The sequence below is a fragment of the Capsicum annuum genome, chromosome 3 (assembly GCF_002878395.1).
Source record: "Capsicum annuum cultivar UCD-10X-F1 chromosome 3, UCD10Xv1.1, whole genome shotgun sequence".
In the NCBI taxonomy this organism is placed as follows: Eukaryota; Viridiplantae; Streptophyta; class Magnoliopsida; order Solanales; family Solanaceae; genus Capsicum; species Capsicum annuum.
This window is the reverse complement of record NC_061113.1, coordinates 189,676,219-189,699,106: the sequence shown is the minus strand read 5'-3', so window position 1 is coordinate 189,699,106 and position 22,888 is coordinate 189,676,219. Positions and strand designations below refer to the sequence as shown.

The 22,888-nt window shown below is 33.5% G+C and overlaps 2 long non-coding RNA genes across 6 annotated transcripts; both read left to right on the top strand.

The window, feature by feature from the left end:
- Nucleotides 1-12,269: 12,269 nt before the first annotated feature.
- On the top strand, nucleotides 12,270-14,085 carry LOC107863451. Its single transcript, XR_001672250.2, has 5 exons — nucleotides 12,270-12,582; nucleotides 13,040-13,096; nucleotides 13,479-13,532; nucleotides 13,652-13,798; nucleotides 14,022-14,085. It is a non-coding gene; the product is annotated as an uncharacterized LOC107863451 (long non-coding RNA).
- A 256-nt stretch (nucleotides 14,086-14,341) lies between these two features.
- LOC107863449 lies at nucleotides 14,342-19,561 on the top strand. Of its 5 annotated transcripts, none has more exons than XR_001672248.2 (6): nucleotides 14,354-14,533; nucleotides 15,655-15,825; nucleotides 18,107-18,255; nucleotides 18,381-18,457; nucleotides 18,646-18,844; nucleotides 19,085-19,561. It is a non-coding gene; the product is annotated as an uncharacterized LOC107863449 (long non-coding RNA). The 5 variants fall into 5 exon arrangements; XR_007053568.1 differs by lacking the exon at nucleotides 19,085-19,561 and adding an exon at nucleotides 18,933-19,051; XR_007053569.1 differs by having other exon boundaries at nucleotides 14,342-14,533; nucleotides 18,646-19,561.
- The last annotated feature ends 3,327 nt before the right edge of the window (nucleotides 19,562-22,888 follow it).

The window sequence follows — 22,888 nt, the reverse complement described above, 5'->3', positions numbered from 1 at the left end:
CCAAGTTGTGGGAAATTGAACTAGCATTCCAAACGATATAAAATTCGCCTTAATCCGATAACCGAGTAAAAAGTTATGGAAATTTTAATTTTCAGTCGTAAAACACCGTGATTTGGGCCCGTAGCACACCACAGAGAAGTGTAAAAATCAAAATTGTCAAATTCCAGTGAGACTCCGCAATTCCACCGCAGCGCGGTGATGTCTCATCTCACAATTATCCCTTTCTAGTGAAGCTCCGCGTTCATGGCATATCGCGAAGGTGGCCAAAATGGCATTCCAAAACCTTACTGCAATTTCACCGCATAGCACCAAACTTTTAGCTCCCAGTTGTCAATTTCCAGTGGCCCGACACGATAGCACCACATCGCGTTTGAGCCAAAAATTAGGATTTTCAGCTTTCAGTTCTGAGTTTTTAAATTTCTTTAAGGGTATTTGGGTCTTTCCCAATGGCCCTAATCAGCCTAAAACACGAGATTCAAATCATTAGTGACCTAAATAATCATTATTATTCAATTCCTCTTAAAAATTAAAGATCCTTTTCTCAAGAACAAAAACCCTAGCTCTCAAATTCAAGGCCAAATCTCAAGAACTCTCCATCAATCCTCTCAAATTCATTAACCCAGGTATGTTAAATGTTCATTCATGGGTTCCTTTCACTTATGAAGTCCAAGTATCCGATTTAAATTACAAAATTGTGATCTTTTCAAGTTATTTTGATTTTGAATTATGATTTCACCCAAAAATCTCCATGAACTATGATTTTATACCTTGTATAGCTGAAATTATTGTTGTTATTCAATTCTTCATGTTTTAATGTTATCACTCATTGAATTAATCATGATTTAGTACCATTCATTTTAAATTCATGCTATTGCTTTAAGTTCCCTAACATTCCTATGATTTGACCAAACTATGAACTACAAGTGTTTGATAAAATGCCTACAAGAATACATGTTTGATAAAAGCCTTCATGCTATGTCCTCTAAGCTTAAGTATCATGTTACTGTTATTGTTTTTGAGTCCTGGGGGTATTGAATACCAGAAAACCATAGCTGCTTATTTAGTCTCGTCTCAGTATCTTCAGAATAACTTCAGAATACATATTATGAGCATTACTAGATCAGTCAGTTAAACTCAGAATAGTCAGTAACTCAGTGTTATTCAGTTGGGAGTAGGACTTAGCACCGAGCGAGTGTAGGGATGGCGGCTTCCCCGCCAGATAGGAAGAGTTGCTAGTAGCAGTCCCTAAACTCTAGAACTACGTAGCTAGCATAAGATATGAGAAGTCACCCATCGGTGTAGGCTTGACTATCTCGCAGGGGTCATCCGTCACTTCAGGCTTGACACCCTTAGTCTTTTGGGATAGTACATCAGTATAGTGGATCCACACAGCCAGCGTTAGTACCCGTGGCATGGTATTGACACCCTTCCAACTAGGGTTATAGGTTGGACCCCAATTATCTCAGATTGGGGAATTTCAGTTAAATGATAGCTCCTACAGTCTCAGTCCAATAATCAGATCAGTAATTCAGTCTTAGTGTTGTTTGACCAAGCCATATAGAAATCAATTATTTCAGTATTTCAGTTTACAAACTTCTACTCAGTTCATGTTATATGCTTGGCCATGCATCCCTAGTATCTACAGATTATTTTACTTTATATCTTTAGTTTAGTAGTTAGTGGAGTTAGTTGCGGCCTGTCCTATTAACTCGCAGTCAGTCAGTTTAGAGACTTTCAATCATTACAGTTAGTTATTCAGTACTCAGACTTTAGTTGACATGTCAGTTAGTTATTCAAATTTTCTTTATCTTACCAGATTCAGATAGTTATTTTCTAGATTTATGGCACAGTGTTGATTTCAATTATTAAACCTTATGGTATATCAGTTATTCTTTCATATTTATGATTATGTTAGTTAGTGCTCACAGCAAGTACCAGCTTATGGGTTAGCTTGTGGTCCCTCGGGACTATAAGCACCGTGTGATGCCCAAGGTATACTTTCGGGGCATTACATTAGTCCTTCAAAACTTTACTTTAGTGGATCCACACAGCTAGTGTTTGGACCCGTGGCACGGTACTGATACCCTTCTAACTGGGGTCATAGGTTAGACCCCAATTAGCTCATATTGGGGTATATAGGTTAGATGATAGCTCCCATAGTCTCAGTCCCGTATTCAGTTCAAAGGTCAGTTTTCAGGATTGCTTAACCATGGCATACAGTTATTAGTTATTCAGTATCAGTATTTTAGTACTTCAGTTTACACATTATCCTAGTATCATGTTATATGCTTGGTCATGCATTCTCAGATTTTACAGCTTCCTCGCATACTTTGCATCGGTTATCTCATGCTATTTATTTAGTCAGTTATTATTCATGCATATGAGACATGTACATCAACCTAACCTTATTTAGCATACTAGTACATTCAAATTACTGATTGCATACTCGTTTATTGCGCTATGGTATCTCATATCATAGGTTCAGATGCTCAGGTTCCTGACCACACTTAGATATTCCAGCACATCAGCAGAGGTAAAAATGGTGAGTCCTTATACTTCGAGGACCGATTATGTTATTTCAGCATTTCTTTCAACTTTAGTAGTCAGCCGGAGTTAGTTGGGGACTTGTTCCATCAACTCCACAGCCAGTGAATTTAGAGACCTTTAGACTAGTACAGACAGATAGTCAATTTTCAGTCATTTTCTCCCCAGCCAACCAGCTAACCCATCAACAGCATCATCCCAACCTTCTCCTTAAAACAGGCCCAACAGATCGACCCATACCCGGCCAACTTTTTAAAATCGACCTACTTTTCTTTTTTAACCCATTCAATTAACAACGACAAATGTTATCAATAATAATACAGCGTTGTACAATTTCAACCAAACAATAACAATTTCAATTATGGAAATACAATAGCCGGTTATCCAACCCGATAATCCTCAGCAAATGATGGGTCCAACTCGTCGATGACCCAAACCCGGAGACAACATAACTTTCACAAATGACAACAACAACTTTCAAGGACAACAGCCATAACAACAACGACCCCACACCAATAACAAATTAAATAAGTTAACAACGACAGCTATTAATCCTGATTTTCCTCAAAAAATCATTTGATTTCGTACGTACGTGGATGGTAATGATTAATTCATGTTTGAATTCCTGATTTCTTACTTTTTTTCCCCCAAAACACCATTCCAAAAATCCCCTATAAATACTCATTGAGGGATAGAGCGTGAGAAAGGGATTTTTAAGTGGAAATTTGGAGGTTTTAGAGGCGCGTGCTTTTAACCTTATGTAACCAATAATTCAAAAAGAAAAGCTTTTGAAAATAAGTGTCGATGAAAGTTAAATTCTGTGAGGTTTGAGTTGAAATTTTGGTTGTGGCGGAAGTTTGTCGTCAAGGTTCGTCGTCCCGTTCGTTGCCCCCAAAAAGGGTAAATACACCTTTTCTATATTTAGTTTTGTCTTCTTCTTCCTTTTCTTTTTATGAATAGTGGTGATATTATTAGCTGTAGAAGCCTTGAAGGCTATAGGATTTTTGTGTGGCTTAACTATGAATTTACTGAGTTACTTTTTCTTGTTACTGGTTTTCTTATATAAATACAACTTTGTTGGAATGTGGTTGGTGTACAAGGTTCCTTATATTTCTAGTTGTTGCATATGCTTTCAATTATATCATATCCAAAAATAACGGAAGAAACCTTTAGAAATAACTAGGGACCAATATATATGAATCGTGGAGAAATATGTGATATTAAGAATTTTGTTTTCACAAAGTGTAGTTTCAAAATACCTTTCAATTGTAGATTAAGTGCCTAATTAATTAAATAAAACTGTTTTTTCATTCCTCAAATGTTTGTAACTGTGAACATTTGTTTCAAATTAATTACTTTTTTCCCTTGATTCAGAATTTGAGCAAGCCTACCATGAGACTTTCTCTTAATAATTTTTTTCGTTAAAATTACCTAATTTGGAAATGAGAAGGTCTTAATCATCTTGGACTCATCAGTTTAGTTTAAAACTAGAGATTTTGCATTTTGTCCATTTGCGACATTACTGAAAATTATTTATTTCTGTTAATTATTTAATGAATGAACTAATATATTATAACTTGTTTATAGAGACTTGATATGCACTACTGCTAATTCAGAATTACACTTGTGTTTACAATATTACATTTGTCTCTCTTGTAACAATGAGATCCTTGTGTTTATAATATTATACTTGTCTAACAATTGTTCTAATCTATTTATTATTCACATAAAATAAATTGATAATAAATAATGACCAATAAGATAGTTCTAATCATGTGACTCTCTTTTGACAAATAAAATTTGAATAAAGTAATAAAAAGGTGCACGTTATGTACATGTTGCCAATTATTTGGTGTAAACACCGAATAGATAATCAATATATATAGAATATGAGCTATGGATATAAATATGAAAGTTCCTTTTTCATGTTACTTTATCAGTATCATTGGTGATCGGTTTAGTTTGGAAAATTAAAGCGCCAAGTTATTTTTATTCGGGCTATCCTCAGTTTGTGTTTCACATCTTTGGTATAAAATGCGATCTACTTGCATCATAACTTCCCCTTTCATCTAAAATGTGACCTTGGCTAGATAGATAAATATTTGTTTTTTCCCCTTTTCCATCAAATTGACTAAAGTTGCGGTGTGAGATAGTTGTCTTTTTGATGTATATTTTCCTATATGTTTAATAAACGTCTTTCTTCATATATTAACAAATTTACTAATCGCACTATCTTTCCCTTTGTATGAACTCCTCCGTCGAGTTCCTCCGACTCCCATCCATCGCATTTCGTTGGGTTAAACCCAACTTTCATCGAGTCAAGACCCATACCGAATCCATAAAATAGATTAATATACCATGGACAGCTTCTGGTATACATTTGTATACGTCATATATACAGGCTTTATAGGTCAAAGGTAGTTGATTTACGCCAACATATGATGCATAGTGAAGATGGAAGCAAATATACAGTCATTTATATATTGATATGTAATGAATATACGGAAAAAAACATGAAGAAAAGTGGATGCGATATACAACTGATATACATAAGCTGAAAGAGGGTTGAAAAAGGGCTATTTAAATAGGCCCAAAACCAATGTTGTCCAGATTTGAAAATGGGCTAATTAAGGGCTCAATTTCAATTCTTGTATTCATTTTTTGTAGCTTATATTTTTTATTAGTATTAACTAATACTTTAAATCAATTAATTTAGATAAATTCCCTAAGGTGTTGCCATTTTATTTTATCTTAGTTTTCTTTTATTTAATTCATAATTTTTCACCTAATTTGTCTTGTCTAAAATTATTGTTCTCTACTTTGAGCCGGGGGTCTATTGGAAATAGCCTCTCTACTTCATCGGAGGTAGCGGTACAGACTGTGTACATCTTACCCTCCCCGGATCCCACTCTTGTGGGAATACACTGGGTATGTTGTTGTTGTTGTTGTCTTGTCTAAAAATGGATTAAATTGGTTCCTTCGATTTTCTCCTCAAAACAAATCTTCTATAAGTATGTATTTTATTTTAAGATGACATTTATTGTGTTCATATGATTCATAGTTTATTTAGATTAAAGTAATTTTCTCCAAATCTAAGAAACTAATTTGTTTTGAAAATCAAACTTTTCAAAAATGAACGAAGCATTTTTAATTTAATACTCTCTTAATTTTTTTTTTCAAAGGTATTATCTATAAGATAATCGACTTTTCTATAATAATTAATAATAAGAGATAATTTCATAACCTTCTTCTTTTACAAAAGCTAAATTCATTTTCCTCTTATGTCCAAAAAATTACAATTTAGTTTAATTCAAATAGAATGTTTCTCCTTTGAACAAATAAATATCTTATTTAAATAAATAATTTTGATATTTTTTATAAAATCAACCTTTTTTGCAAAATTAGTCATTTTTAGTTAGTCAAGTTAGTTCTTTTTGGTAAACCGTTTTAAACGAACGCTCCTAAGTGCCTTAAAAACCTTCTTAGGACGTTAATTGAACCTTTACCCAGTTTCTCTAGTTTTAAAGATTTATTTCTGTTTTTGAACTTTTGAAACTCTTTTAAGTTTTTTCTTAATTTTTTCTATAAAAATCAAGTGGCGACTCTGTGAATTTCTTAAAATTATTTCAATTTTTTTTTGAATCTTTTGAAATAGTTTTAAAGAGGTCAAAATTATTTTTCTCACCAAATGAAATCTGAAAAAGAATAAAACAGGCAGCACTACTAGTGGGGTGGTATGAGGTGAGATATAGCGTATTTTATGGCTCATTGCCTATGTTGTCAACAGGTGAAGGCTGAGCATGTGAGACCTAATGGATTGCTTCAAAGGTTACTTATTCCTGAGTGGAAGTAGGAATGGATCACCATGGACTTTGTGACTGGTTTGCCTCGTACATATCATGGTTCTGACAATGTTTGGGTCATCGTGGATCGATTGATTAAGTTAACTCATTTTATTTTGGTTCAGGTCTCATTCAATGCCGATAGGTTGGCCCGTAGCTACATTAGTGAGATTGTGCGTCATTATGATGTGTCGGTGGCCATTATTTCATATCGAGGTCCTGTGTTCACATCTCACTTTTGAAAGACTTTTTAGGATGAGTTGGGTACTTGGGTTGATCTTAGCATAACGTTTTATCCCCAGACTGATGGCTAGTCAACGCGGACTATGTGGGTTTTGGAAGATATGCTTCGCGTATGCGTGATGAATTTTGGTAGACTGTGTAAGCAACATTTGTCTTTAGTAGAGTTTGCATATAATAATAGCTACTATTCCAGTATTGATATGGCTCATTTTGAGGCATTATATGGTAGGCGTTGTCATTCCCCAATAGGTTAGTTTGATGTTTCAGAGGTAAGATCTCGAGGTACGGACTTGCTTGTGAGTCTTTGGATAGAGTCCAAGTTATTTCGGATAGACTTAGAGCGACTCGGAGTAGGCAGAAGTGTTATGCTGATCGTAGACTTTGTGCCTTGAGATTTGGTGTTGGTGATCGTTCCTTCCTTCAAGTTTCACCCATGAAGGGTGTGATGAGGTTTGGAAAGAGAGGCAAGCTTAGCCCTAGGTATATTGGTCTATTTAAGATTCTTCGGACTGTTGGTGATGTGGCTTATGAGTTGGCTTTGCCCCTTGATCTATCAGATGTTCATCCAGTTTTTAATATTTTTATGCTTCGCCGCTATATTCCTGATGAGTCTCACATCATTCGTCGGTAGCCGATTCAGTTAGATGAGCGATTGTTCTTTGTTGAGGAGTCGGTCTCTATTTTGGCTACGGATGTTAGATAGTTAAAGTCTAGAGTTATCCCGGTGGTTAAGGTTTAGTGGCGACATCGACCTGTAGACAAGGCTACTTGGGAGGTCGAGTCAGATATGCATAGTTCTTATCCTCAGCTTTTCATTGATTCAGGTATTTCTTTGTCTTAGTTTGAGGACAAACTAGATTTTTAGTGTTGGATGATGTAACGACCTAAAAATTTGATGAAATTTGTGATTTTGTATGATTTGACTATTTTACCCCTAGTTATAGTTGCATTATGGTATTTCTAGGGTGTGGGGGTGATTGACATGACTTTCGATGCATTTTGGTACCATTTATGCGTATTGTGGTTTTTGATGGTTTTGAGAGTCTTATTTTGGACTTATGTAGATATCTTTTGATTCGTGTGATGGATAGCTGAACGGACTACACCAGCAGCTCCGGAATATCAATTTTAGGCTAGGTAGATCTTTGGTTCGGGTCTTAGTGCACTCAAGCTCTTTTCGACCTATTATCGGAAAGTTAGAAAATTGGAAATATGGGTGTGGGAGCTATATTTGATCGAAATGACCTCGAATGAAAAATCTTACTTTACCAGCAGATCCAAAAAATCGATTTTAGGGTGACAACATGTTTGATGTGATTTTACGGCTTTTAAATCTCATTTTGATCCTTGATTTAAAAAATTGTGATTTCGGGAATCAACTTTGTGAAAATGATGTTTTCTTAAAAATCTGATATAGCCATCACATTTGGAACGTCGAATTTAGTGTGATTGCATAGTTCATTTGCATATATCGAACTCCGAATGAATCCCGAGCACCCCGTCAAAGTCTTTCCACTTAGGAGAAAAAAAATCTGCACTATATATTGCAGAAAATCTGCAATATAACAGCTGTTTACCCCTTTTCGATCCATTTTGTCCATTCTTTCATCTTTCCTCTTGAGAGTTAAACCCTAAAATAGTGTGGGAGCTTAAAAGTGAAGCTTATGGGAGCTTGGAAAGCTAGATTAACACCTATTTCTTGATTTTATTACGGATTTAAGGTAAAAATTCACCCTTTTCTTCATAATTTCTTTATAATTCAAATTTCACTTTTTTTTCACTTGAATAATATTTTTATCTTATAATTACTAGTTTTTCATCAATTTAACCTTCAAAACAACTTTGATTTTTTTATTTTAACCCAAATTTCAAAGATTTTATTAGGTAAAGCTTCAAAATAATTTTTTGCCAATTTGAACCTCATTTTAGACTCGATTTAACTTGAGTTTTCAGCTATAGATTCCTAAAAATATGGGGAACACATTTTTAAAGTAAAGTTACAATTTTTTCCTTTTTTTAAAATTCCTTTTAGGGGTCCGTTTTGACCCTAAACCAAACACAGTCAATATGAGTGTCGTTGGTTTTGTTTTAACACATAGATTCCATACTTGATATTTTTAATTGAGTTTGAAATTATTAATGAAAAGAAAAGTCGCAGGTTCAAAGTGTAGTGAATCGATTTCGACTTTCAAGATAGGTTATGACTTAACTCTTTCAAAATGGGTTGGGTAGTAAATGATGGTACAAAATAAATATTAAGGGTGAAAACTAATCATGAAAAATGTTTATCTATGTGTTGTTCCCGTATAGGGGCCTATATGTGATGTAATTATCGAAATTAAGATATTATGTGATGTGTGTGGCTGTGTGGAGTCCCATGTGATATTGATGGCCCTAAATACATGTGAATAATTAATTATATTGTATTGTTGAAATGCCTAATGTGGTATCATTGGTGTACTATGATATATTTATACTTATTGGTATATGAGACATGTGAAAATTCATGGATGAAACGAAAATAATGAGTAGATATTGGCTCACATGGTTGTGAAATGGTATCATTGGGGTTGGTTGTGGAAATATTCATTGTGATTGGTTGTGAGAATTACATCCTCATATCATACTCATTCATGAAACATTGGTATCACCGTGACAACATCTAAGAAAAACTAGCAACACATTTTATAAAACCCTCCCCGAGAGAAGTACCGGGGAGAAGATATTGTAATACCTTATAAAATCCTTTATGAGGAATGTGCTGAAAAGAAGATATGAGATATGTGGATTATATATGGGTTGAAGAACCCCCCATAGGTCCTGCGTTGGGAGGCTTGCCTCCGTAGGTATATACGGGGATTGTGCGATGATCTCAGAGGTTGTGTGATGACCTCGTGCATCATCATCATCATCATCATCATCTTTATTATCATCATATACATTGCACTTACTTTATTGCATTTATATTGTGTTGTACTGCCATATTGACTTGCCATTTATGTAATTATTTTATTTTTTGTTACTTGTATTTGATGATCTTGTATATGCATGTTCCCTCTTGTTCTATTTATATGTGATATAATTCATACTTGTGTTCTATCTTGTTATGATGTTGCAATATATATGATATATTAGAACTGTTATTGCAAGTGGTGTGGGCTACCGTTGTGGGACATTTTCTGATTGCAGGTGACGTGCCCTTAGTGTATATTTTGTATGTTTTATTTACTACTTTTTTTGGTCGGCCTATGTTACCAACTGAGTACAAGTGGACCATACTCATGCCTACTGCACCCTTTTAGTGCAGGTCCTAACTTGAGTGCGCCTCAATTTGCTTAACTCGGGTGATTGTTGGAGCTTTCAAGGTAGCGGTTGGACCTTCATGTGTTCAAAGTTCACTTCTATCTTTCTATAGTAGTTATGTCTTTATTAGTATTCGAAGATAGATATTATTTTTTTGTGGTTATTTTTCTGATGTATTTGACTCTGGGATTGTATTAGTAGTTCTTACACTATTTGACACCTAATTTTGGGCATGATTGGTATTTTGAATAAATTATTTCCATATTGTTATAATTATTTGTATGGTTCGGCTTCGCTCGAGAAGCCTTACCTTGGGATACTTCTTTCTTTTCCTCTTTTGGTATTAATTTGGGTGATAGGCTTACTTGTCATGGTACTCCGCGACAAGTGTCATTATGACCCTCATTTTTGGATCGTGACAAAGAGTTAGTGTTTGACTATAACAATGAAGAAGAGAGTCCAAGAAACATAGGAGTCCTTGTGGAGTTGAATGTCTACTTGGTTGTGAAAATCAATAGAAGTTATAAATATTCAAGGACTTTCAAAACAAAGTTCATGCACAAATACTGAGAGAAAAAAAGGAGAACACGAGAAAATAAGTAAGAATAATATTTGATAGAATTTCCCTAGCTATCAAAGTAGTCCCTAATACACTGAACCAGATTGAAGAATCAGATCCATTCTTGTGTCTAACATTCTTCTATTCTAGTTAATATATATTAGGAAGTATATTGAGTTGTAATTTTCATGCTTTCTTAGTGTGAGTGTGTTATAAATTGTTATAGGAGTTTAGACTTCGAGTTGGGATAACTCAAAGATTTGGGAACATAAACTTTGAGAGGTTTGTGTGTTTTTATAAATTAGAGTTAGTTCCTAGGGTTGCTATAGTTTTGTAATCTGATTATCAAGTAAGAGAACTTGAAGTGAGTTTCAACAGTCTGGGGAGATTATTGAACATTAGGAATTAGAGTTTATAATTTCTTAGATTACAGAGTTTGTAATCTTTTGTTGAGAGGCTCATTGTGTTTAGTGAAGTTGAGGTTAAATCCTGTAGAGACATAGGTCGTAGTTTTTTACACCTTTTATGAGTCGGATATTTTTCACATAAAACTATCGTGTTCATTATTTATTTTCTTTACTGCTTCTGTTGGAACACATTAGGCAACTTGATCCATCTGTAGGCAAAAATTGGGCATAACTAACATGAGTTATTAGGACATGTCGAAATATCATATAAACATCGTGAATCTTTGATGAAAAACACTACCTATAAAGACAAAAAAAATGATTGATTAAGTTTATGTTCAGGGGTAAAAAAAATAATAAAAAATAAAAAATATTGAAGAGTCAAACTTTGGAATCTTTAATTCTTTATTTATGAAGCCGAACTGCTTTCTTTTTATGCTATAGTGAATTATGTATAAGAAAAAAAAAAAGAAAGAAGAAGGTAAAACAAAAGTAGCGTTGGGATTTGTGTCAAACCGCGGCTAAAAGGAACTAAAAATATACCTAAAAAAGACTCTAGTGAGTCTTGAACTCCCACACACTCTCACTTCAAAGTTTCCAACACCAATTTTAAATCAAAGCACCCAACCAAATTTAATGTTTGTTGGTGCTTTTCTGTTTATTATATCCTTTTTCTTCAAATTCTTATATAATTATACCTATTTCGAGCCAAGATCAAGAGTCACCTCGCTTCACCCTTTTGGAGGATATAATTTATCATAATTCTTTCTCTATTATTTTTTGCACATTGCACAAATACTATATTAATATAAAAAAGTAAAAATATTCAACATCTACATATCGATATCTAAAAAAATATTAACCTTGTCCCAAAAGGCCTCCGTCTATGCCTCTATGGTCGTGGACTTTGTGGTATGAACAGAGTCGCTCCAAACAAAAGTAATAGTCGAACAAAGGCAAAGTTCAAGACCAATTAGCAGCAAACTCTTGGATAGTATAACCTAAGGAGAAGTTCTATTTTCCTGAATATTTTATAGCAGTAGGATATAATGTGCATCAATAGAAGAATTTAATTTGTATTAAATTAGTCGATTGAATTAAGTCTATATTAAATTACTTGATGCACCTTTTCAAATTCTTCTGTGTATTACAACGACTGAGTATAGATGAGTACAGTGATTTGATAGCTATACAAAGAGAATCGTATGAGTGTCAAGATAATTAATTATTAAAAAAAATTATTTATTGAATTGATATTTTTACGTTTACAATTATGAAAATAACATGTATATTCTCTTACAATTATCTAAAATATTTTTATTATTTCTTTTCTTTTCTTTTTACTCATATATAAGTGAAAAGGGTAACTACTATCTTGTCTTGTATCAATCGTACCTCCGTAATTTTCCAGAGGGGGTACTCATTGGCTCTTCTCCTTCCACCTGTTAACATTCTTGAATCTTCCCACTTTTACTCCACTTCCCTAAAAGTGTACCTCATCATCCTCCACAATGTTTTAGCTAAATTGTACCTCCACCTTCACTATCTCTATCTTCACCATCTGCGACGACAACGGCAGCGGCGCCATCATCATCATCATCATCATCGTGGATTCATTTGAGATCAATCTATTTGTTGTTGCTCACTCTTCACCAACTTACTGTTCTTCCTCTTCCTCCGATCGGTGAGTCTCTCGATCCTCTTTCACTTTCTATACTACTTTGATTTACTTATCAGTTATTCATTTCACTGTAGTTTTCCGATTCAGCCAACACTTTACTTAAGTTTGGTGTTTTTCCTCTCAGATCTCGATCAAACATCAGATTACAAGAACCATTTCGCTTCCCGTGCCCTTTTAATTTCCATCTGTATTTTTTCTGAATCGAGAATTGAAACTTCATATTTGTTCATTCAGTTTAATATTAATAAGCCTGTGATTTTTTGTTGGTACAAATTAATAGTGTTTATTCTCATTTTTTTTCTTTAGCTTCTAAAGATGTACCACGAGGTTGTTGATTATAATATTTTAGGTCTACCCTTTTTCATAGTTTGTGAATTTGGATTTCTCAATACATGAAATATCTAAATATTTATGATTTATATAGTTGGAATATAATGATTGCAAAATGTTGATGTCACAGGTTTCAAAAAGTGGAAATTCCTCTAGGTGCAAAAAAGAGCACACTGCTTCGATTATTGTAGGTTATTTGTTTTTCTCTTTATTTTATTATGGAAATTTTGATGGAATTTTGTTAGTTTTCTATCTTTAGATTCTTCTTTTGGTTGAACTATTTAGTGCATGTGTTCTTGAATGAGAGTTTCATTTGCAAACTAAATGCTAAATTATTTGGTTGGACTGGTGATCCTGTAAAGTTGGTTATTTTGCTTCTATATATGCATAAAAAATTATTTTAATCATGCATAAATAGTATAATTTTCCAACAAGGGGGTTCGGATCCCCCTTGCCCAAGGGTAGCTCCACCCCGCTCCGCCCCGCCCCGCCCCGCCCCTGGTTCCTTTGATTGGATATTGAAGTTGTAACCACCAGTTACTTAAGTTTCTTTTTTTTTGAATCCACAGAATTTAGGATTAGATACGGTGGGAGTGAAAATGGCAAGGAATGGAGCTATAGAGGTGACTGCCTACCTCTCTCTCTCTCTCTCTCTCTCTCTCTCTCTTATTCCCTAATTTGCTTCAACTATTTAGTGCATGTGTTCTTGAATGAGAGTTTCATTTGCAAACTGTTTTTACAGGTTGACGAGTATTCTCGTACATCAGTGCCATCAATTTGGGCAGTTGGAGATGTTACTGATAGAATTAATTTCTCCAGTTGATTTGATGGAGGGAGGAGCATTGGCAAAAACTATTTTTGCTGGTGAACCCACAAAACCCAATTATAGGTACCTCTTCTTTCTTCTGAAAATTCATCTGATGACTTAAAAGTTTGATAAGCACTAATGCCCATTAGTCCAATAATTTTCAACTACAAATGGGTACAATGTGCTTTAAGATCTATAGTTCTACCACGTGAAATGCATAAGTTCTTACAGCTGAATGTTAGTTTGTTTAAAAAGAAACATCTATAACTGCTCCCTAATCTGAGTGCCCTTTTCTCCCAAATAGGAATGTACCATGTGCTGTATTTTCCCACCCACCTATTGGGATAGTTGGTCTGATAGAAGAACAGGTATGGTAGCGAAAACTTGTGAGTTGACAATTAAATGTTTTGGTTAATGATTTGAATTGTTTTCCCAGGCCGTCAATGAATATGGTGACACTGATGCTTATACGACAAATTTTAGGCCATTAAAGGCTACTATTTCTGGTCTTCCAGATTGGGTTTTCATGAAATTAATAGTATGTGCAAAATCAAACAAAGTTCTGGGCTTGCACATGTGTGGAGAAGATGCACCAGAAATTCTGAAAGATTTTACAAGTGGTTCACCAAGTTAGAAAAAGGAGTTATGTGCATCATTGTTCTTTAAATATGTTTCTTTCGGAGCAGCTTCTTTTCTTTGAGTGGAACTTTATGTTTGTGTTTGATATTTTAGGGACAAGAACGGGGTGTCTGGCTGCAGCACCTTACCTATGGCGTTTTTGGCCTGGGTAATCGCTAATATGAACACTTTAACAAGGTAAAATCTGGATTTCATTGTTGTATTGTCCGCACTCCTGTTTTGTTAAAAATAGTCTTATACATTGTTTGGATGTTAAAATTGAGTTTTTTTACACATTGCTATATCAGAATTTCTTAAACCCAAGGATTTCCTTTTTCCTTGTAAGGTACATTCATTTTATTTGTACCTTTGGTCCTCAATTACCTGTTTCTGACAGATTTGCTTAGTCATTGAACTATTGTGTTCGTGCCGAATTTTCCGCTTGCTTGTATTATGCAGTATATTTTATATTCAAGTGAAATACATTTGATGTAAGCCCTGCTTAACGTGTCCTATGTGTTACTGGATGTTGAGATCATGTCCACTGTTAGTTATGTTGATTTAACATGGCTCATAATTGTTGATAGATGTAACTTTGAGATCATGTCCACTGTTAATTAAGTTAATTTAACATGGCTCATAATTTTTTGGTAAATTTAACCTGAGCTGATTAATGTGCGCAATTACAAGAACCCTGTAAGCTTGATATTGATAGATCTCTTACTACTTTCTGTTTGTTAAGCAGAAAGGTTAAAAATATTCTTGATTTAGCTTAATGTGGTTGAATAGTCTGTTTGCAAATAACACATTTTGAACCTTTTTACCATTTGCAGGAAAGTTCCGAATTTGTGTAATGTCAGTCTAATTCATTTTCCAACTACTAGGAATTAGTAATTGGAAATGTTTTTTGTTTTGGCCGTTACCAGCTTCAACAAAAATTGTTTTTTGTCTTGCTGGCGTTTCTTCGAGCATCTACCACTTATTACTTGCTTTTAGGGTTATGTAGTCCTCATATCCTTCAAATCTTATGCTTTAAGTGAATGATGAACGTAAACAGACACTTTGGTTCAACTATGAAGATATTTTGTTCCTAGAGGCTTCTATTTGTTTACGACCAACTTTGCTCTATGGTTGAAAGGTATTCAATCTGTTTGCTTTAACTTAAATCCTTTTCAAATAGACTAAATAGCAAACAATGATTCCAAATTTTTTGAATTTTTTCCTGACGAAGTGAATGTAACAAAGATCCAGTAAGTATCTGCTTAGTTGCTTTTGAATTTTTTTACGATCCCTCATTTCTTTTTGTCACACCCATGTAGTTCCAGAATGTATAGAGGATTGAGCGCTTGGACCGTCTTCTGTTCACTTGCTCATATGCAGCAACCGTCTGGAATAAGCTTATATCGTGTCAACATGTACCTAGAAGAGCCATGAGCTGGCAAAATAAAGTGCAATGGATGATCCAGAAAGCTACAGGAAGAAATGTCGAGGTTACTATATATATAATGACTATAACTTTGTTATCACTGGAAAACTTGACTACTACTTTTTTATTAGCATTCACTGCAAAACTTGTACGCGGGGTTGGAGGAAAAAGAGGGGAAAATAGGTTGTATAGGCTTGCTAAGGCTAGGGAGAGGAAGGGGCGTGACCTCGATCAAGTGAAGTGCATTAAGAGGGAGGACGGTAGAGTTTTGGTGGAACATAGGCACATTAAGAAGAGATGACAGGAGTATTTTCATAAACTTTTAAATGAGGAGGGGGACAGAGGCATTGTGTTAGGGGAGTTGGAGAGCTCGGTGGAGAGCCGTGATTTCAGTTAATGGAGACGTTTTATGGTAGAGGAGGTCAGAGAGGCTATTCGTAAGATGCGGAGAGGTAGGGCGGGGCTTGACGAGATTCTGGTGGAATTTTGGAAGTATGCTGGTGGGGTAGGCTTAAGGTGGTTGACTGATTTGTTCAACGCCATTTTCAAGACAGGGAGAATGTCTGAGGCTTGGAGATGGAGTACGTTGATTCCGTTATATAAAAATAAGGGTGACGTTCAGAGTTGCAATAACTATAGGGGTACTAAGCTGTTGAACCACACTATGAAGATTTGGGAGAGGGGTGGTTGAGCGGAGCTTGAGGAGGGTAGCATCCATTTCGGAGAATCAATTTGGTTTTATGCCTGGACGCTCGACGACAGAGGCAATCCACCTGGTGAGAAGATTGGTGGAGCAGTTTAGGGAAAGGAAGAGGGATTTGCATATGGTGTTCATCGATTTGGAGAAGGCGTACGACAAAGTCCCTAGGGAGGTTCTTTGGAGATACTTAGAGGTGAGAGGAGTTCCAGTGACGTATATCAGAGCAATTAAGGACATGTATGATGGAGGAAAGACTCGGGTGAGGACGGTGGGAGGAGACTCAGGGCATTTTTCGATTGAGACAGGTTTGCATCAGGGATTAATTTTTAGCCCGTTCCTTTTTGGCGTTGGTGATGGACGTGTTGACGCGGAGTATTCAAGGTGAGGTACCGTGGTGTATGTTATTTGCGAATAATGTAGTGCTAGTTGATGAGACGCGGGGGGTGGGGGGTGGGGGTGAATGAGAAATTGGAGGTTTGGAGGCAAACTCTTGAATCTAAGGGGTTCAGGTTGAGTAGGTCCAAGACGGAGTATTTGGAATGCAAGTTTAGTGACTCGAGTCAGGAGGACGGTGTGGTGGTGTTGTTGGATTCTCAGGATGCTTGTAAGAAGGATAGTTTTAAGTATCTGGGGTTTGTGATTCATGATTCAGGGGAATGACAAGATTGATGAGGATGTCACTAAACGTATTGGCACAGGTTGGATGAAGTGGAGGCTTGCCTCGGGAGTGTTGTGTGATAAGAAGGTGCTACTTAAGTTTAAAGGCATATTCTACAGAGTGGCAGTCCGTCCGGCCATGCTGTATGGAGCGGAGTGTTGGCCAGTCAAAAACTCTTATATTTAAAGATTGAAGGTGACAGAAATGAGAATGTTGTGTTGGATGTGTGGACTAACTAGAGAGGATAAAGTTAGGAATGAGATTATCCGGGAGAAGGTGGGAGTGGCTTCGGTGGAGGACAAGATGCGAGAAGGAAGGTTGAGATGGTTTGGGCATGTGATGAGGAGGGGCACGGATGCCCCTGTTCGGAGGTGTGAGAGGCTAGCTTTGGATGGCTTCAAGAGGAGTAGATGTAGGCCTAAGAAATACTGGAGGGGGGTGATTAGGCATGACATGGAACTGCTTCAGATTACTGAGGACATGACCCTAGACAAGAAGGCGTGGAGGTCGCGGATTAGGGTAGGTGGCTAGGGTGAGTGTGTAGGTAATCGCTAGGTGATGGGGTAGTTTGGGTGTGGTGGGTGTTTTAGGCCTGTGAGGGCATGTTACTACCACATGGGTATTTATGTTCTTATTTCATATTCCGTATTATTCGTATTTCTCTTATTTCCCATTTCTCTGAGACTTGGTGTTCTTATTTTTTTATCTCTTATTTTTGTTATGCTATACAACCTGTTTCATGTATCATTACGACCTTGGTATACTATTCTCTATCTTGAGCCGAGGGTCTATCGGAAACAGACTCTCTACTTCCTCGGAGGTAGTGGTATGGATTGCGTACATTTTACCCTCCCCAGACCCCACTTTGTGGGAATATATTGGGTCTGTTGTTGTTGTTGTTGTTGTTGTATTCACTGCAAAACTTGATCCTGCTTTAAAAGTGAGATTTTTCGATAAAAGTATTTCTCAATCTCTGTCTGAATTCAGGTTACTGGTAAGGTCACTTATGATGGACATGAACTACATGAATTTGTGCCACAAACAACTGTTTATAGCAGTCAACATGACTTGCATACTGGAGAAATGACTGTAAGGGAAACTTTAGAATTTTCTGCAAGATGTTGGCTCTACATTTGGTTAGTGTTTTCTTGTATCAATGTTCTAAACAAAATTTAGTTTTACAAGTGAATTTTGTATCTGTTTCATAGTGAAAGGTATAAATATTCATTTACCGAGTCCTTTTTACTTAAAATTTGTGTAGAGATGTTGACTGAACTATCAAGAAAAGAGAAACCTGCTAATATCAAACCAGATCCTCATATTGATATCTACATGAAGGTAAGCCTACAAATTGATCATCTTTAATTTAGTTACTCCCTCTGTTTGAATTTGATTTGTTTGATTTTGACTTGATATAGAGTTAATTTAAGAAAGTTAAATGACTTTTGAATCTTGTGGTATGTTAGAGTAAAGATATGTAGAATCTCAAAAATAACTTAGAATCTTATTCTTTCTGGGAAATGTAGGCTGCAGCAACAGAAGGACATGAAATCTGAATTTTGAGGAAGAGTGGAAAAATCCTTATGAAACTCCGTGGCCTCCCTGTTGTCGGTTTTGTAAGAATTTCAAGAGTAAATCATTTACCGGATCAACAAAAGAAAAAGAAGTAGAATGTGAATGCACAAATTACTGGCAACAAATGTACTGGGAAACACATTTGCAAAGGTACGAACATCAAATGATCTATTTCTTAGGGCTAACAACTATTTTACACGGCTTCAGTTAACCTGTAATGTGATGACTTCATTTTCAGTTTTTGGAATGTTGTCCCTGGTCCAATCTATTTTGCCTTAAAGAATTTTAGAAGTTGAAAAAACCCGATTTGTTGTAATCTTATAGAACACTTATAATTGTTATGATCTGCTTTGCACATTTTGTCTGATTCTACACTGATTGGCCACATAGACAAATATTGAGGATTTAAGTGTGGGAAAGGGTTGAAAGGTAGCATCATGCTGTCTCTTCCTGCACCATCCACATTCCATATCAAAAAAGAAAAAGAAGCCAGAAGCAAAAAAAAGATTTCACTTCTGTTGAACAGGCCGAACAACAAAGTGAACAACAAAGTGAAAGGAAACATCATGCCGTCTCTTCGTGCACCATCCATATTCCATATCAAAGAAGGAATCATGCCGTCTCTTCGTGCACCATCCATATTCCATATCAAAGAAGGAAGCAAGAAGTAAAAAAAAAGATTCCACTTCTGTTGAACAGGTCGAACAACAAAGTGAACACCAAACTATGCTCATGATGAAACAAAAAATGGAGCCATCAACTCCAATGAAAACAAAAAATGTTGCTAACACATTGCTTTCGTATTCTGTCTTTCAATATTTATAATGTATCTTCAATATAATTTATACTATACTATTTTCGCACTTATATTACTCTTTACTTGCTAGTTGGTAAATCATATATTATGAAACATAACTGCTTTACATGCAAACATTCCTTCGCTCTGCGTAGAACGGGCACGGGCACACTAGTCTTTATTTTATATTATAGAAGAGGTGGTTTTAACATGGTAGTTTTGTCTTTAAATTCATACTTAAGGGTATTAAAGTCATTACAATAAATTATAAGCTCAATTTAATTGGAACCTTATCAAAAGTTTGAATAAAAGTCCATATTTTTCTCTTTAATTACAAGTAATGCCATGTAAAAAATTTACTATAATGCTATCACACATGGTCTTGCATATATTTCCACATATATTTCCACATATGTGGGTTATCTATCTTCCATTTATTTTTCAATCTTATTTATCTTTTTTATGTATAAAATTGTTTAAAATATATTTAAGTAAATTGATTAGTAGGATGATAATTTGTTGTAAAAATTAGTTATAATTGATGCAATTAAATAAATTTTATTCTTTATTTAATTTCATATCATACATATAATTTACTTTCTTTCTTATTTGTTACTACAATTTCACCTAATTTAATTTTTTCCTAATATATTCAATCGTGATTTTACTATATAACTTCTAATTAATTATTATGGTCATATAAGTATCAAGTCACTTAAATTGGAGTAGAAAAGGTTTTACACAATAATTAAAATTTAAATTATTTAAAAAATATATAATTGATTATCAATGATACAAAACTTTGGACAAGGAAAATAGCATATATTTTTTAAAAATTACATAAAAAATATTATAAATTACAATAATTAGAAACTTGAAATATCTAAAAATAATTTGATCTATTATATATATTTTTTAAAATTTTATAAATCACAATAATTAACAACTTAAAAATTTAAACGATATAATATTTGGTTGACTCTTGATCCCGGATGAATCTTAGGATGTATATGCAATCCATCTTTTTTTAAAATTTTTTTTAAATATATCAAAATTGAAAATGCAAGTTCTAATACAGTACATCAAACAGTATATAAGAATTAATGTAAGCATAAATACCAATATTATTAATGCAAACATTATTAATGCAAACATTATTAATACATTCTATCAATATTATTTTTATACACTTTAACAAATGATTCCACGTTTAAATGAAAGGAGAATATACAAAAGCAAAGTTCAATAAAATATCTACATAAGTATGTTTTATCGTGTTCTCAAGGTCAAATAATTTAAATCAATATGAAAGATGGTTCTATATAATTTTCGAAACACTTAAAATTTGAATTTAAAATATTAATTTAGTTTTAACTTCAAAGAACAAGTTGACAAATGAAAGAGAAGGAGAAAATGAAAGCAAATGATATTTATGGCGGTTTAGTAAGGGAATACAATGCGGGTTATTAACTGCAACCCATTTGTGATGTAATATGCAATGACTAGATAACCCATCTTTTTCAACAATTATTCTCTATTTTATATAACAAGTGTCAAGTCTTATGTATCAATTTTAATCTCATATTTTCTACTTAATGAACAAATCTTAATCATATGATTAAATATATAGACTTCTATATGCATCAATTTTTGTTATTTATATGAGCAAGTTATACATAATTATCTTGTAAGATTTGATTCCTTGAAAAATACTACCAAACAGTTAATATATTTTATCTATTCATATTTTATAATTCATAATTTGAACTAATATCAATTTAACTTGCTGTACATAGCAAAAATATCTTAAAGTTGGGCTCGTGATGGCACGGGCCATGCTCCTCTAGTACTATATTTCTGTTATATAGAAGAGGTGGTTTCGACCACCTCTCATGAAATTACCAAAGAATTCCTCCACTCCGACTTAATTACATACCATGCCCCAATATATAATAGTTTCATTGTTTCATCATAATGATTTAAATATGTAATATATTCTATTAATTTATATTGATTAATAATAACTGCATATTTGAAGTAAATTTTTTTTATTTATTGAATTGACTTTCATGTTCAAAACTAATTTGTTACCACGAATCACAATAATTAATAACTTAAAATATTTAAAAGACATATAAAAATTTTATTGACTTTCATTATTTTAGCAATGTCACATAAATTGAGATAAATAAAAAGTACTGCAAATCATAATAATTAACAACTTATATTTAAAAGATATATAAAAATTCTAGTTGATTCTCAAAATTGTATCGAAACCACATAAATTGGGACACAATGAGTAAATATAATATTTGATAATTACTAAAAATTATTATAAATCACAATAATTAAAAAGTTAAAATACTTTTTTAAAAATAGATAAAAGTTCTATTCAACTCTCAAAATTTTATCGGTGCACCATAAATCATAACAAAATTAAAAATTATCTTAATTAATTACAACTAAATATTTAAAGTAAATCAATTTTATTATTTTAATTAAATTTTATATAGAAAATTAATATTTTTATTTATTTTAGTAAATTTAAATTTTAAAAATATTTTTTTCTTATATAGAAATACTAATATTTAAACTTAACTTTAAATTTTTAAAGTACAAAATTAATAAATTTAATTTAATAAAATAAATTTCTAATGAATATTTTCTTAGAATTTGTGTTGGGTTAAAATGTATCAAGTTAAAAAGAAATAAAGAAAAATATATAGTAAAATTTTATTATTGCGAAAGATAAATATAATGCATTATCCAATAATGTTTAATAATATCATATTTTGCATATGCAAATATAGCATCTCGTATTCAATTAATATACTATTTTGGTGAATTATCGATGATTACTATTGGCTATGATAAAATTATAGTAATTTTTATAGTAATAACATAATCAATCGCTCTTAATTAATTATTATGAGTCATCTAGATATTAAGAAAATAAATAATATTTAGTGAAAAATAAAATAGACATAAAATGCGAAATTAACTCTTAATGTTTTAAATTAAAATTTTGTCTTTCGAACGATGATTTTACTACATCACTCCTTATTATAAGTCATTTATGTATTAGAAAAATAAGAATAACAAAATGATATGTCAACATAAAATATTTGATTGACTATCAAAATTATATTAGTGCCACATAAATTAGGACGGGACAGAAGAAAATATAAAACCACATATATTATTTGAAAATGAAATAAAAAGTACTGTAAATAATAATAATTAACAATTTTTTTTAAAAAAATTGACTGGATTCTGCTGCTTCAATCATGATTTTAATGTATCACCCGCAATTAATTATTATAAGTTACTTATGTATTGAAAAATTAATAATATTGAATTCATGATTTTACTATATATATATATATATATATATATAT